The sequence below is a fragment of the Helicoverpa zea genome, chromosome 27 (assembly GCF_022581195.2).
Source record: "Helicoverpa zea isolate HzStark_Cry1AcR chromosome 27, ilHelZeax1.1, whole genome shotgun sequence".
Taxonomy (NCBI): domain Eukaryota; kingdom Metazoa; phylum Arthropoda; class Insecta; order Lepidoptera; family Noctuidae; genus Helicoverpa; species Helicoverpa zea.
This window is the reverse complement of record NC_061478.1, coordinates 6,021,176-6,035,870: the sequence shown is the minus strand read 5'-3', so window position 1 is coordinate 6,035,870 and position 14,695 is coordinate 6,021,176. Positions and strand designations below refer to the sequence as shown.

The 14,695-nt window shown below is 37.1% G+C and overlaps 1 protein-coding gene across 2 annotated transcripts in view; it reads right to left on the bottom strand.

The window, feature by feature from the left end:
- Nucleotides 1-11,824, bottom strand: part of LOC124643296 (R3H domain-containing protein 2-like) — a 51,508-nt gene extending 39,684 nt beyond the window's left edge. For both annotated transcript variants that reach the window (XM_047182221.1, XM_047182222.1), the window contains exon 1: nt 11,404-11,824. The gene's annotated coding sequence lies outside the window, so the exon portion shown is untranslated. The remainder of the gene's footprint in view (nt 1-11,403) is intronic.
- Between the last annotated feature and the right edge of the window lie 2,871 nt (nt 11,825-14,695).

Below are 14,695 nucleotides of genomic sequence, written 5' to 3'. Positions count from 1 at the left end.
ATGCTTATTGAGAAGATCATGGCGGTGTATGGACAGAGAAAATCTCATGGTTAAAGCATTTGCCTAGCCTTTTCCCAATGATGGAGTCAGCTTAAAGTATTACCGGGATGCAGTTATCAGCAAGCTTTAGTCTAAATAATCTTCTGCGTAGCCTTTTCGCTACTATGTTGGGGTCGGCTTCCAGTCTAACCAGATGCAGCTGAGTACAAGTGTTTTACAAGGAGCGACTGCCTATCTGACCTCCTCAATCCAGTTACCTTGGCAACCCAATACCAGTGCACCACATGGAGTGAGATATCCCATCCAACAGATCTAGTCAGGCATAATGCAATGTTTCTTGGCCATAATGCATTTTCCCAACAGTTAAATATTTTTTTAAAATTGGTTCAGTAGTTTCGGAGCCTTCAGGATACAAACAAACAAACAAAATAATGTTTCTTCTTTATTATATTAATATAGAAAACCAACATTGATGATGACATCAACAGAATTAAATCCATTATAAAGTCCAATCTTTTGAAATGGTCAACCGTTTAGTGCCTATGAACAAAACCAAAACCAACAGCAAAAGTATCTAAATGCCCTTTGAAGAGCTTTAACCGTTATTTAGATCTACCCTCCCCAACACATGTATTTAAACCATAGAGGGGGATCAAATTCAGACAGACAGATGTTCTAACTGGTTTTCATTGTTTTGGGAACATACAGGTAACTGTAACGGTTAAAAACCGTTGGCAAATCCAAGGATTTCTTGTTTTAAAGAATCAGGTAAGATCATAATCATGAAGTAGTACTGAGACATGAAAGTATAGCGCTTCGTAACGTTTTTTACTTTTTAACTGACTTCCCAAAAAGGAGCAAGATCTCAGTTCAGATGTTTTAAATTTTTTATAAAAACTATAAAAGGGAACGAATATAAACACGACACATTTGATATTTTGCTGTGAAATGGCTCAGCCAATATGGATGAAGCACGTTTTATGACTATCGCTAGAAACCCAGGTTTCAACTGACCACCAAGACAGTTTTTAACATAAGAGCTGCAGTCCCACAAAAGGACTGGAAGACCAACTTATGACACCTCTTTTTACCTCGGGGTATAAAAAAAAAGAAAATCTTGACCCCACCCATTTCTAAAACCGCAACAATAGAAAAACAGACGCCGACAGGAAATCTACGTATTACATGCAGACACCCACACACACACAAGGTCAACACAACACGTCAGACAGTGCGCACACATGTAAAGCGAATACGTCATCGAACGCACACATTTGAATAGGATATCATTTGTATTGCGGGTGATATTTGGGTGCTACTGTACTTGGTTTTGAAAACCCAGATTACCATAGTTTCGGAGTTCTTTTTTTGAGTTTCTTGCCGGTTTTCTCCATAAGACTAACTTCCTTGGAACCGTGTACCTAGGTATTGACGTTAGGAAAAAACTATTGGTTTTGACTATTGTAGGTGGGTTATCCTACAAAAGGGAGTGTCTTGTGATTAAAACCCACATGATTCTTACATGGCTTAAAAACCGACAGCCATTGCAGTCATCAAATGCTTAGTGTTTTCTCAACAGTGGTCTAAGGTTCGTAAGCATTCTTGGGTTGAGGAGTTAAAATAGACATATATAATCTCTTCGTGTAAAACACAGGAACTCATGTGCATCCCAGACTGGAAGCCGACCCCAACATTTAAAGAACCTAGGCTTATAATGTTGGGGTCAATCTTCAGAGTTTGCAAAGTTCGGAAAGATGACATTACAAAACGGGTATTTGGGAAAGATGTCACCAATTTTTTCATCGGTTCCGTGCAGTATTTTCTCAAGATAAACATCTAGTTTTCCATTGTACGTTACCCACGCAAGCTGTGCCCGCCAAATGTTGAATTCTCATACGTCATTTAATGAATGAATTTCTCTTTGAGTCGCTAATTCGCCTTTTGATCTACTATTATTACTAACATTATAATATCTAGTATATTTACATCATGTCTGTAAACAATGTCGGAATATTTCTGTAGTTTCTTTCTAACTAGATGTTTGTGTTTCGCGTTTAGAATAAAAACATAATAAAAGATTAGTTTTTGTCTGTTTTGTTTTGTCTAACTGCGTCAGGTTTAGAAACAGAGTTTTATTGAAATAATAATGTTTATTTTGGTTTAGGCTTTTTCCCATACAGGCTACATGACACTTTGGAAAGTTTTAGTGTTCGCATTGAACTTGCAATATCAGTGAGGGTCGATTTTTTTTTCTGTTCAGTTACAAATATCTGTTTATATCCTAAACGCTCTGACACTGATTTGAAAAATAAATTCATTGTTGGGAAGCTACACCTGGGTATACCAGGTGACACAGGCTATATTTTACACGGGTGCTGGAAGTAGTTCCCTCAGGACACGAAAAAACCACGAGGAACAGCTAGTAAGTAATATTTCAAACAACTCCTGACTCAAGAACCAAGACTTACCCACTTATAGTAACTCCTCAATGATCAACAGCACAGTTATGCAAAAATTGGATCACACATAAAATATTTTACTTGATACTTAAGGCGACGAATTGGTAAACAATAATTCCATAACCGGCACGCGCATCTAAGGGGCCAAGAGGGGACGGAGCGTCTGAGCGGGGCAAGGATTACAATACGCGCGCTAGCTTATAACTAAAAGTCTTAAGCGACAAAATGGTTTTGTAATTTTATTATTTAGAAATGATAATTTGATAAAAATTCCTTCCACAATTTTAAAGAGTATGTATGTTTGATATATTTTTCTCTGTTATAAAAGTTCCCTAATCATGTTTTGAAGTCTAACAAAATAAGGTTTATATCATGAACTTTCAGGTAACCAAGTTGTATTTTGATCCGTTTTGTATTTACTGAGAAAAATTGAGATCCTTGGCGCCAAAATTTCCAATTTGTCCTCTTAATACTTAATACTATATTATTTTTGCAGCATCCCAGCCCGAGTCAGGTTAAAATCGATACGGATCCTAAGAATAGACTATCGAAAAGTCTACCAGAGCGATCCGAAATAAAAAGGTTACTAACGAGACCGGAGTTAATAAAAAATTAAGGGCTCTGTCTATGCCCACATTATCACAGTCTGATGGGGACTACCCCATCCGAAAATATTTAGAAAGACCCATGTAGAGTGCTAACAAATTCGCATGTGTTTTGGTACTTTAGGTAAATCTTCCAATTAAAAAAACGGCCAAGTGCAAATCGGATTTGCGCACGAAAACTTCCAAAAGACATTATCTGTAAAAATTTCAACTGTCTAACACAGTTTTTAAGAAATATAGCCTGGTGACAGACGAAGTCCAGTTTTAACCCCTGTGGGTACGGAACCCTTAAAAAATAATACCTCTAGGTACAGGCTGACAAAAAAACAGTAGTAGACGAATATGAACAAAAAAACTGCGATTAATCCATAAGTATATGAAAAATTCCGGCTAAATATTACCGTCAAAAAGCTTGAATTTCAGTGCGGAAATAATGTTACAATTTACAAGAATGAATGAGATACTGAGTTATTACAATGTTATTTGTGTGATGACGTCAGTCAGAGAAGTATGGAAGAAGACGACACGCTGCGCCGACACCAAATAAATATTAGGATATAGATAGATGAAAGATGATGATGATAATGAGTAAGCGTTGAAAGTTTGGATATGAATGAATTTGGGATAAGACAAAAACGAAAAGAAAGCTTGGCAAGACAGCGTGGGTGGAAAGAAAACAACAATGATATCTAAGAAACTACAGACATAACAAAGCTCAAAATATTCCTACAGAAGACCAAAACTACAATCTTAACTTCCAAAATCTAAAATACCGTCCAGTTACCCATCTTCCGATAGCAAAAAGCTGGTATTTGTAAACACTTATACACATACATAGTTGGCACGCGAGCCGGGCCGCTGAACGGGGTATATTAATAGCACACCAAATGTAATGTGACGTCACAAGCGCTTGCGCATAGTGAGTTACAAGACGGTTTACGACGGGTAATTAGCTCGGCGGTATGGGCTGTTCGGAGGAACTTCTGATGTGAAGTTTAGGAGACTGTCGTTTGAGATGCCTAGACCTTTGGCGAATATGATGGGGTCGGCATTTAGTCTAACTGAATACAGCTGAGTACCAGTGTGACACATGGAGCGACTGCCCGTCTGTTCTCCTCAACCCAGTTATCTGAACCAACCAATACCTCTTACAAAGACTGGTTGTCAGTCTTTCTGTCTGCTAACTACCCGTATCGACTGCAAAAGTCAGCCGAGTCTCACCAATTTAACGTGCCTTGTGAAACATGAAGAGATTATCAGTTCTTCAAAATCCAGCAGTTATCGCCCGATTTTCTAACTACATCAACAACTCTGGATAGTCTAGCTTCCTAAGGTATTACCAATAAATAAATAGAAGGAAACATTTACATAGAAATTAGTCATAACACGGGCTTACTGCCAGGGAACTGTCACTAGACTGCGTTACAAAAATTCTTGAAAACATCACTTGAAACACATGCCTGTCATTCGTTACACATGCTGAAACTAAGAGATTTCAAAGTCAATGAAAATTTTGAGGCCACAAATGATTCTTCCCGGGGCTGCAGGATTGTTCGGAAGAGTTACCGCGACCCTGGTATATTAAGGACCTAAAAAGGAACATGGTGGGCTTTAGTCAGTAAGAGTCTGACACTCCCTCACGCTGCTAACCCACAGCGGGAGGGGTTATTTGATGATTTCACATAAAAAAGGGCTCACTTTAGAAGACGATCAAAGAAACGATGTATGGATTGTGTGAAAGTCGACATGGCTAGAAACAATGTTACTTGTGTTACGGTAGATAGAAGAGTATGGAAGAAGAAAACATGCTGCGCCGACTACAAATAAAAAGTTGGGACGTGGGCAGAAGGATGATGATGATGATAATGAAATAACCCTTACTGCTGTGGGTGCAGTGGTAATGTCAGACTTTTACTGACTAAAAGCCACCATGTTCCTTCTGGAGCCCTTTGTGTACCAAGGTCGTGGTAATATTTATGAACAAGCTCGTAGACCAATATTTTGAGAAGCAATTTTATAAGGCTACATTTTCATACGATTCCAGTGGACTGGTCTGGTTTCTCCCATTGTATCATACCCTATTCCCAACTATGTGGGGGTCGGCTTCCAGTCCATAAGATACAGCTGAGTACCAGAGTTTCCATCCATTTTATATTCCTGGCAAAAACACTTAGAAAGAACTGAGCATATAGGGAGCTTTCTTTTGAGACCTTCAAAAGGGCAGATTTTTTGCCTTCTTTCATTATAATATATTTTAACGTAATTGAGTTCAGATTTCGGGTGAAAAAACAAAATGCACGTATTAAAAACATAACCCTTCTTTTCAGTTGGGCTAAAAACTTAGCCTTCAACCAGGCAAGCGCGAAAAACATCAGCATTGTAGTCCATTAGCGACTGAATATCGTTACAGTTACATCACTAGCTGGAATGGGAGCATCACTAACGGTCAATGTCGAGGTGTAATGAGGGGAAAGTGTCGATGGATTTTTTATCGATGATTGATGGCGTTGCTGTAGTATTTGAACATGAATTTTCATTGTTAAGAAGTTATTTAGGTAATCAATCACATAAGTGAAAAAATGGATACAATTCTGTAAAAATGTTACCATCCTCAAATTTATCAGAACTAAAAAAAGTGCTCGATGACACATATCAATCTACCAAATCAATTGAAATGGTAAATATATTAGATTCCCACCAAAGTACAGTTAAACGTCAATAAAGACTTAAACCACTACCGTCTTACCACAAAAACTTTTTAACGTCAGTTTAAGACTTGTCTAAAAAAATGTCAAATTATGACGTTGACATATGGTTCATTTTGCAACCACAATTTTTTTAGACAGGTGTAAATCAGGTGTTTAAGTTTTTGTAGTAAGGCCACTACTGTTTAACAATGTCATATTAAACCACCGACAGCAAACTATATTCTCAACATCGATAAATCAAATCTATCGATAAACCAAAGCACAACACTACGCCATAAACGCCGGAAATATCGCGTAAAAGCAATCTATCAACATATGCCAGTGAGTTGCGAGATTTTCGCTAGCATACGATATTAAAATTATGTCTGTTTTTCTATTATAACAGAACAACATCAAATAGACATTCTTGTTTTAAATAACAACTTATCATCATTTGCCTAGCCTTTTCCCAACTATAGGGTCAGCTTCCAGTTAAACTGGATGCAGCTGAGTACCAGTGTGCCACAAGGAGCGACTGCCTATCTGACCTCCTCAACCCAGTTGCCTGGGGCATTCCGATACCTCTTGGTAAGGTTTCCTTAAGATCGGGACTGCGGGATTGTTCGAAAGAGTTACCGCGGCCATGGTACATAAAAGGCCTACGAAGGGACACGATGGGTTAAGTCAGTAAAAGTCGGACACTCCCTCACCGCTGCTAACCCACAGCGGGATCACCTGTATTCAGTCATTGGTGTCCAAGATATACTTAGAAAGTACATACAACTTTGACACGGTACATTGGTACCTGACTTGGAATCGAATCCGCACTCATACTTGAGAGGCTGGTTCTTTACCCTCTAGGCCACCACGACTTTTTTGACCTGTCCATTTGACCTCTACTGTTTACAGGTCAAAATATGTTTCAGTAACTAATAATAAATATTATAAACAATAGTTTATGCATGTGTTTATAATTACAAACTTTTGGCATAAACTTTTAGTATAAGCAACATTAACATTATGACTAGCTTGCATAAAAATGGGATCTGAAACTATTAGTCATATTATTTGTCTTGTTAGAGCCCCCGTACCCTGCAAACTTCTAGTCGGCCGATAGTTAAATCAAGCTTATAAATCAGTAATGTATTATGACTGTGCGCGCGTTACAATGATCAGGTATCGCCTATTTGCCTCCCGCGCACGCGGTGATTAACGCTTATTCCTTCTCTGTATGATAAGAGGCCTCTGCCCAGCAGTGGGACAGTAAAAAGGCTAGTGATGACAATAGAAGTATGTACATCTTGGGAAGTCGTTATGGGTAGTGGGAGAAGCCAGAAAGTCTGTCAACCAGTCTTACCGTCTTACTAAGAGGTGTTGCCCGGAAAACTGGGTTGAGGAGGTCAGATAGGCAGTCGCACCTTGTAACACACTGGTACCGACTCCAACATAATTGGGAAAAGGCTGACCAGATGAATGTTTCCCCTTCAACTAAAGTACTAACTCGAACTAGACCCATAAATCAGTTCTCCAATCAAAGTTAATACAAAACATAAGAAGATAAATCGTTCTACAATCAATCTAACTCGTAAACATTATACCTGTACAACATGGATCCAATTTTAGCGCTGACGTCATCACTCCCGGATCTTAGTACAAAGATGTAAACTAACTAGTGTTTTGTAAAAGTTCATTGGTGTGGTTCGAGTCAAAGTTTATGGCGGGTGTGAACATCGTGAGAGTTGGTGCCCAGAAACGGTTTTTCGATATTAGCGGGTGGCGTGGAATGATGCGAAGTTGGTTGTGAGACGCCATTGCATTTGACTAGAACTATACCTATGTATATTCTTTTTCTTATCAAGTTAGCTGTAGAATTAATCACCTAACAAGCCTTAGTGTCAGAGGTTTCTCAAATCCTCCTGACGGCCTCTAATGTGGAATTGTAACAACGACTGCTACTGATTATATTAGTATTCGGGGACACTTGACGCGTGCCAGAACTTCCAGACTCCGTGAAACTTTCTTTTAACACCTCACACACCGATTTCGGCTCAAACCAGGAATTGCAAAGAACAACGGGCCCAAACTGCCTTTAATCAAACGATTACCCATCTTCGAACATACCCTAGCAAGCACCTCCTGCCCTTATCCCAATTTTTAATTTGGGGTCTATTCTTCTATCTGCCGTCATCTCACAAGTAACATTATTTCTTGCCATGTCGTCTTTCACCCAATCCATCCATCGTTTCTTTGATCGTGCCCTAACAGATCATTATCTAGCTCATAAAACATCAACATAATTGGTCCTCCGTTAATGTCAGGGTCGTTTGACTCACTGCAACTGTTTCAACCGACCCCCACGAGGCCCACCCCTTGTGGGGGTCGGTTGTAACACCCTTCGTAGAACTATGACTATAAAGGTTAGATCGGATTGATTAAAGTTAGTTTTTGAGTTATTGCGTAGGCTGTTTTAATGCTGTATTTTAGAACTAGGTTTTCTGGAAAACGCGATAATTTTGATAGATTAGGCCTACGTTCGGTAGTGGACGGTAATCTTACTATAATATTTATTTATTTATTTATTTATTTAAAATACTTCTTGCACACATAGTACAATGGCGGACTTAACGCCTTAGGCGTTCTCTACCAGTCTACCTTTGGGTGGCGGAGAGAAAGCGTTGGTAGGTGCAAACAAATCTGAAAAACTAGTGTGAAACATATACCTACATATATTACAATACACAAATAAATTAATAATAATATATATGTATATATATAACTATATAAATATGTACACTACAAACAATACTACTAACATATTAAGAAAGTTAATTTGAAACTGACTATTTATGTTTCTGCCAATTTCCCAAGATAGTGGTCACGAACTTTGAGTTTGAAGGTGTGACGGGTATTTACCATCCTGATCTCCAGAGGTAACTCATTCCAGAGAAGAATAGATTTTACAAAGAAGGAAGAGTGTATGATATCAGAACGATGTGTAGGACATTGTAGAAGGCGATTGTTGAAAGAGCGTAAATTTTTGTCATGATGTGAGCCAAGATATTTGAAATGAGAAGTTAAATAAGAAGGTGAAGTAGGAGTGTGAAGAATAGAGAAAAGAGTAGTCAATGCCCTCACCTCACGACGCTGCCTAATAGGTAGCCATCTGAGCTGCGTAAACGGGAAAGTTTGTATGCATGGATGTTTGTCAGTCTTTTGCGTTATAAGTATGGGATGGATTTTGATGAAACTTGGCAGTAATATAGCCTGTATTATACAGGCTATACTACTGCATACAGGCTGTATATCAGAATTACATATAGGCTTCTTTTTATATGTGTGCGAGAAGTATGTAGTTCTCTCGGGACACGGGTGAAATCACGGGAAACACGCTAGTATGAGGAATAATTAGGAATTTGGATTTATGTCTTGTTATTATAATATTCCAGTACCATAATAAATGTTTTGTTTCAACTGACTATTTTGTGAAAGCTTTAGCTACTGTAAATATAGTAGGAAAACAAAGCAATTATATTTTCATAAAATATATATCTAAATCAGTACAGGAAAACCCATAGTTACTCATACTTATCAATCTGTTAGTACTATATGAAGGTCATAATAATTATTTTTGAACTATTAATACGAGTTAACAGTTCAATGAAGTTCATATAATAACTGTAGTTTATTAATTAGCAATTTAATTAACAACATTTCAACATAGTAGTGATTAATGATCCGATTTCAGTATTAAACTGAGGAAATTCTAAATATGTAAGTACATAGTTGGTAATTTTTTTCAGAATGTACCTATATCCAGCTTTTGCAATTGCTTCCTTTTGATTCCTTCTACAACCTGATCATCGTCTGCCTAGCCTTTTCCCAGCAATGTTGGGGTTGGCTTCCAATCTTACTAGATTCAGATGAATACCAGCGTGCCTCATAGAGTGACTGCCTATCTGACCTCTGCATTTTATCTGGGAAACCTGGTCAGAATTTTGAAATAGACATAAATTCTTATTTTAAACTAGCTGACCCGGCGAACTTCGTACCGCCTCTTCCTTATTTGCTCACTGTTTATACCTACCCTGGACTACGACAAACATTTTAAAACCAAAATCAGCTCAATCGGCCCAGCCGTTCTCGAGTTTTAATCAGACTAACGAACAACAATTCATTTTTATTTATATAGATATTAATTCCTAGTTTCCAGCTTTCTTAAACTTGTATTTTTCCTAATAGAAATAAATAATAGTGATATATTTAACGGACTTCTCAAAAAGGTGTAGATTCATTATCAGACATATTATATGGTTTTTGATCGAAGTATATTTTTTAGGCTGTGAACAACCTCTTACAATGACATAATATGTATATGTTTGTTAGTAATACAGTAAGGCTAAACTTTTTAGCACACAGAATATAAACAATGCTGACCTAAGCAGAAAACTATGAGATGTCAGTATAACTTTGCCAAAAAGAGCTCGTAAAAAATCCATCACATCTGTTTTTCCAAAACTTTGGCATGTGCCAAACACACCTACATTTTTGTCATAAAAGTATTTACATACTAATTGTTTCCCACGGATCCTCCAGTGTCCCGAGGTAACTACTCCCCGCATATGGATAAAAAGTAGCCTGTCTCAGGATCTAGACGTTGTACATAATTTTATTTAAATCAGTTTTTTCTTTTTATTTTGTGTATTAGGGATGGGCAAAAGCTGCAAAATAAAAATAGCACATAGAAATAACAATTACAATATGTATAGAGGAATATTGCAATCCACAATATTATCCACAGATTAACAAAATGCATCTGCTTAAAAATTAAGGAATTAAAATTAAAGATCAATAAATTTGTTAAAAAGTATTTCAATAGTTTTGGCATATAAGAAAGTTCGTTCCAATTAGGTAAAACAATAATTACATATAAACTAAAATAAAAATGAGATTGCCTGGATAATATATAGTCAGAAGATCATTATTTGAACTGTCGTTAACAGCCGTATAACTGAGTTGAGGAGGTCAGATAGGCAGTTGCTTCATGTGGCATATTGGTACTCAGCTGCATCGCATGCTCACTTAGACTGGAAGCAGACCCCAACATAGTAGGAAAAAAAGCTAGGCAGATGAATAAATGATTTACCAGCTGGGATTTGTTTTGTGTATGTTCGATCAGCGATATTTTTTGAAAAAATCCCCCATTATAATCAGCAAACATAATATTTTCTTATTAGACTCTGCATAGCCAACTAGAATTCTTAAAATGGTTCATACCAGTACATTATTAGGTAATAAACTATTCACTAAGGTAAAATAATAGTTCTTCAGCATTCAATTTATAATATTTTTAATTTTGACAATAAAACTAGTATGATTTGTGTTATTTTTAGAATAAATTGTCTAAAACCTTTGTAGCTCCAATCAAAAATATTTAAATTATGCAACCTTTTTTACTACCTACAAAAAAAACATTGCTATGTACCAAAACATAGCTGAAATTCATTCATTGCCTATGTGTACACACTTTGTATGTAAACAGAGTTATAATGTAGATATTGAGCATTAAATAATTATCTATTTCTTTTGTAAATAAAGCCAAACAGTCAAACTATAATCCGCACGTTAAATTATAAAAAACAAGTGTGAACTTACGCAATTTGCTCGTATTCATAGAAGTTATTCATTAAAACCGTATCACTCCCGATAAATATAGATCGAAAACGCAGTCAAAAATAGATAATAAGTTATCCACTACACACACGAGTCGTAATACAGTCACATCATCTTCGGAATGTTAAACTAAACAAGAAACTCAGTGAACAGGACACTCCACACGGAAATTCAGAGGGAAACTGCGAAAGAGTCGATTTTCCTTTCAGGATTTACCACCATGTTAAACTCCCGTTTTGTAGTCCACTAATACATTGTCCAGGGTATTTTATTGAACACAATCGTTCGTTTGTAAACGGCACTCATGCCCGAAGACACCACGTCTTTATATTTCCACAAATTCAACTCGTTTTTACGATATCACTAAATAAAATGATGTGTGAATGACATGAAATTTTGACATGCGTACTCCGTCCATTTGTTAAGCTGTCGCCACCTAGTTTACAACTTACGCGAAATTTAGTACGCGTCTTTTCTTAGCTTTGCAGCAGTACTGCTATTCGACAACAGATGTCGCTAGTAAAACTGTTTATATGTATCTGTCGCTAGATGGCGTTAAAAGACTCTGAAAAGATTTTGTACCGTTACTTGGCATTCAAATCGTAAAATAATCAACGACTCGTAACAAAATTAATTATCTTAAGTAATAATATGTTAATCTCGGCTCAATGCTAATCTCTTAGTTACATCACACCTTGTATCAATCAGTATTCAAGGAATATATTTACATTTATTTTACGACAACATGGTAATTAAATTGTAGCCAATTCTATTTTTGCTAGCGCCGACATTACCTATAGTCGTTTTATAACATTTTTGTTCGCTTGTAAGTTTTATTGTAAAGTATTTCTTTACTTGTTTCTTGTTTGACAAAGCTACGGTCAGAGATATCAATATGGCGGATCAAAGTCGCATATTTGTCCCAAAAATACGAATGACCCAAGAACGCGTGGTCGGACAATGCAGCATAGAAAAAATGGATGCGGCATTTACTGTGAGGATAGAAGGCTTAATAAAAGATTGACTTATTGCATAGCTGTGTAGGAACATATGTATTTAAACTTTTTTTATAAAAAAAAGCCCAGCGTCATCCTCCTGTCCTTATCCCAGGTCTGAGCATGTTTTCTCCTTTCATACTCTTCTATCTGCCGTGATCTCGCAAGTAACATTCTTTCTAATCTATATATTTTATATTACTTATCATATGCTTAGGTACCCCCAGTACCTAGCGGCTTTAGGGTAGAGCGTGGTTGGGCGACGGCCCAGGGCGCCGGATTTAAGGGGCGCCACAGCGGGCGCCACAGGCGCTCTAACCAATCCTTGATCAGAATGTTACTCCTATTTTTATTTTAATTTTCATCAAAGATCGCAACCTACAAGAACTGTATCCAATGTATGGATAGCATCAGGGTCTAAACCTATGGTGCAGAGTGTGCGATTAAACCGGGCGCCGCGGGCTCAGGGGCGCCGCGGTACGCTCCTGAACCAAGAAAATTCAATTAATTTAATGTATTGTCGTATAGTGCCGGGCGCGTTAGATTTGTCCAAAGGCCATACAGGCCTTGGACATTAGATTCCATTAGACGATCACTCGACTTGAGAGGATTAGAAGTCAAATAGGTTTTTCAATAACAATCTTTAAAACCACGAACCAAGTCAATTCCTAGCCAGTAAAAATAATAAACATGGGATTGCTTGCGTTATATGGAAGTTTAGCCTTGTAGAATGTCAAATAGACAAGCTTTGCTGCAGACTTCGAAGAAGAAAAAAAGCGGTCGCTTCGCTCGCGGTTTCTTCTATATTTCTAATTTATTCTGCGTTTACTTTTAGAGTTCTCAATTTAACATACAAATACATACAGCTGACTGTCGATCCAGTCACGGTTTCTTTTAATTTGTGTTAAATTTCGCGTTAAATTTGAGAAATTCTCGAACAAACACTACTTTTATGTCCCAAAACTCAAAAATTTTCGCGCTCGCTTCGCTCGCGGTTTCTTTGCTTCGCAGTTACTTTTTATTAAATATGTTTAGGACTTTTAGTGATCCACAACTCAAACATTTTCGGGCTTGCTTGACTTTACAGTTGATTTATTTTTCAAAATTTTTTAGTCTACCCTAGCAAAAAGGTAGCGTCGTTTTTAAGTCCTTTTATTAATAAGAAAGTAAATTCTAGTTCCCATATGAACTTTTTTATTTACGGTACTACTTTAAGTCTACATTTTAAGTAATTTTTGTTTTGAGTTCCAAAATATAACAAAAAATTTCGCGCTCGCTTCGCTCGCGCTATTGAAGGCTATGTTTTCGTGGTTTGCATTCACCAACCACCAATAACTTATGTACGATTGGGCTATATTTTACGTAATTTTTACTTTGAGTTGGTAACTATAAAAAAATATTCACGCTCGCTTCGCTCGCGCAATCTGTAACTACATATGTCTCTGTTTTTCGTATGAGTTTGAATTGCAGTTGGAGGGTGCCGTAGAAATCTCGACCAGGGCGCTGGTAGAGTTAAAACCGGCTCTGTTAACCCCTATGATAAGATTACACTTTAAACGACGTTACAGGAACTTAACTAAAACTAATGCTTAAGCATTATTTTTCAGTTAAATTCTTACACGTACCTAGAATTTTCTCAATCCACCAGAGGCCTTAAATACATACCTAGCCTATCAAAATCTTCTTACCTCCATGAAGCTCTAACTCGTTAGTTCTTAGAACGTGTTCAGGTATAATGACGTCATGTCACACACACACACACACACACACACGTTGAGAATGCAGTATTATTAGTATTAGTTCACTAAGGGTCAACTCTTGATGGTTTAGTGAGCTCAAGGTTGATACAACCTATGTCTTGGGTTTTGGACCTGCATTTTAGTCTTACAAAGACTTACCAATTTTTTTTTCTGGTGCAAATATAAAATATATAAAAATAAAATATATGAAAAGGTAAAATGTATGTATGTAAAGATCTCCCAAAGCTTTTCCCAACTTTGTTGGGGTCGGTTTCCAGTCTCACCAGATGCAGCTTTTTTTTTGTATTTATTAATTGCAATCTGTTTCATGTGAACTTTCAGCATAGGATTAAGAACTTATAAACTGTGTCTTGTAGGGCAATCAGTCCAGCGACATCTCCCTTTATGTTAAATGGAATGGATGGATGCAGCTGAATACCAGTGTTTTACAAACAGCGCCTGCCCTATCTGAACTATTCAACCCAGTTACCAAAATTATTTTATAAAGATAACGATAAAAAATCATTTCTTTAAGTAGGC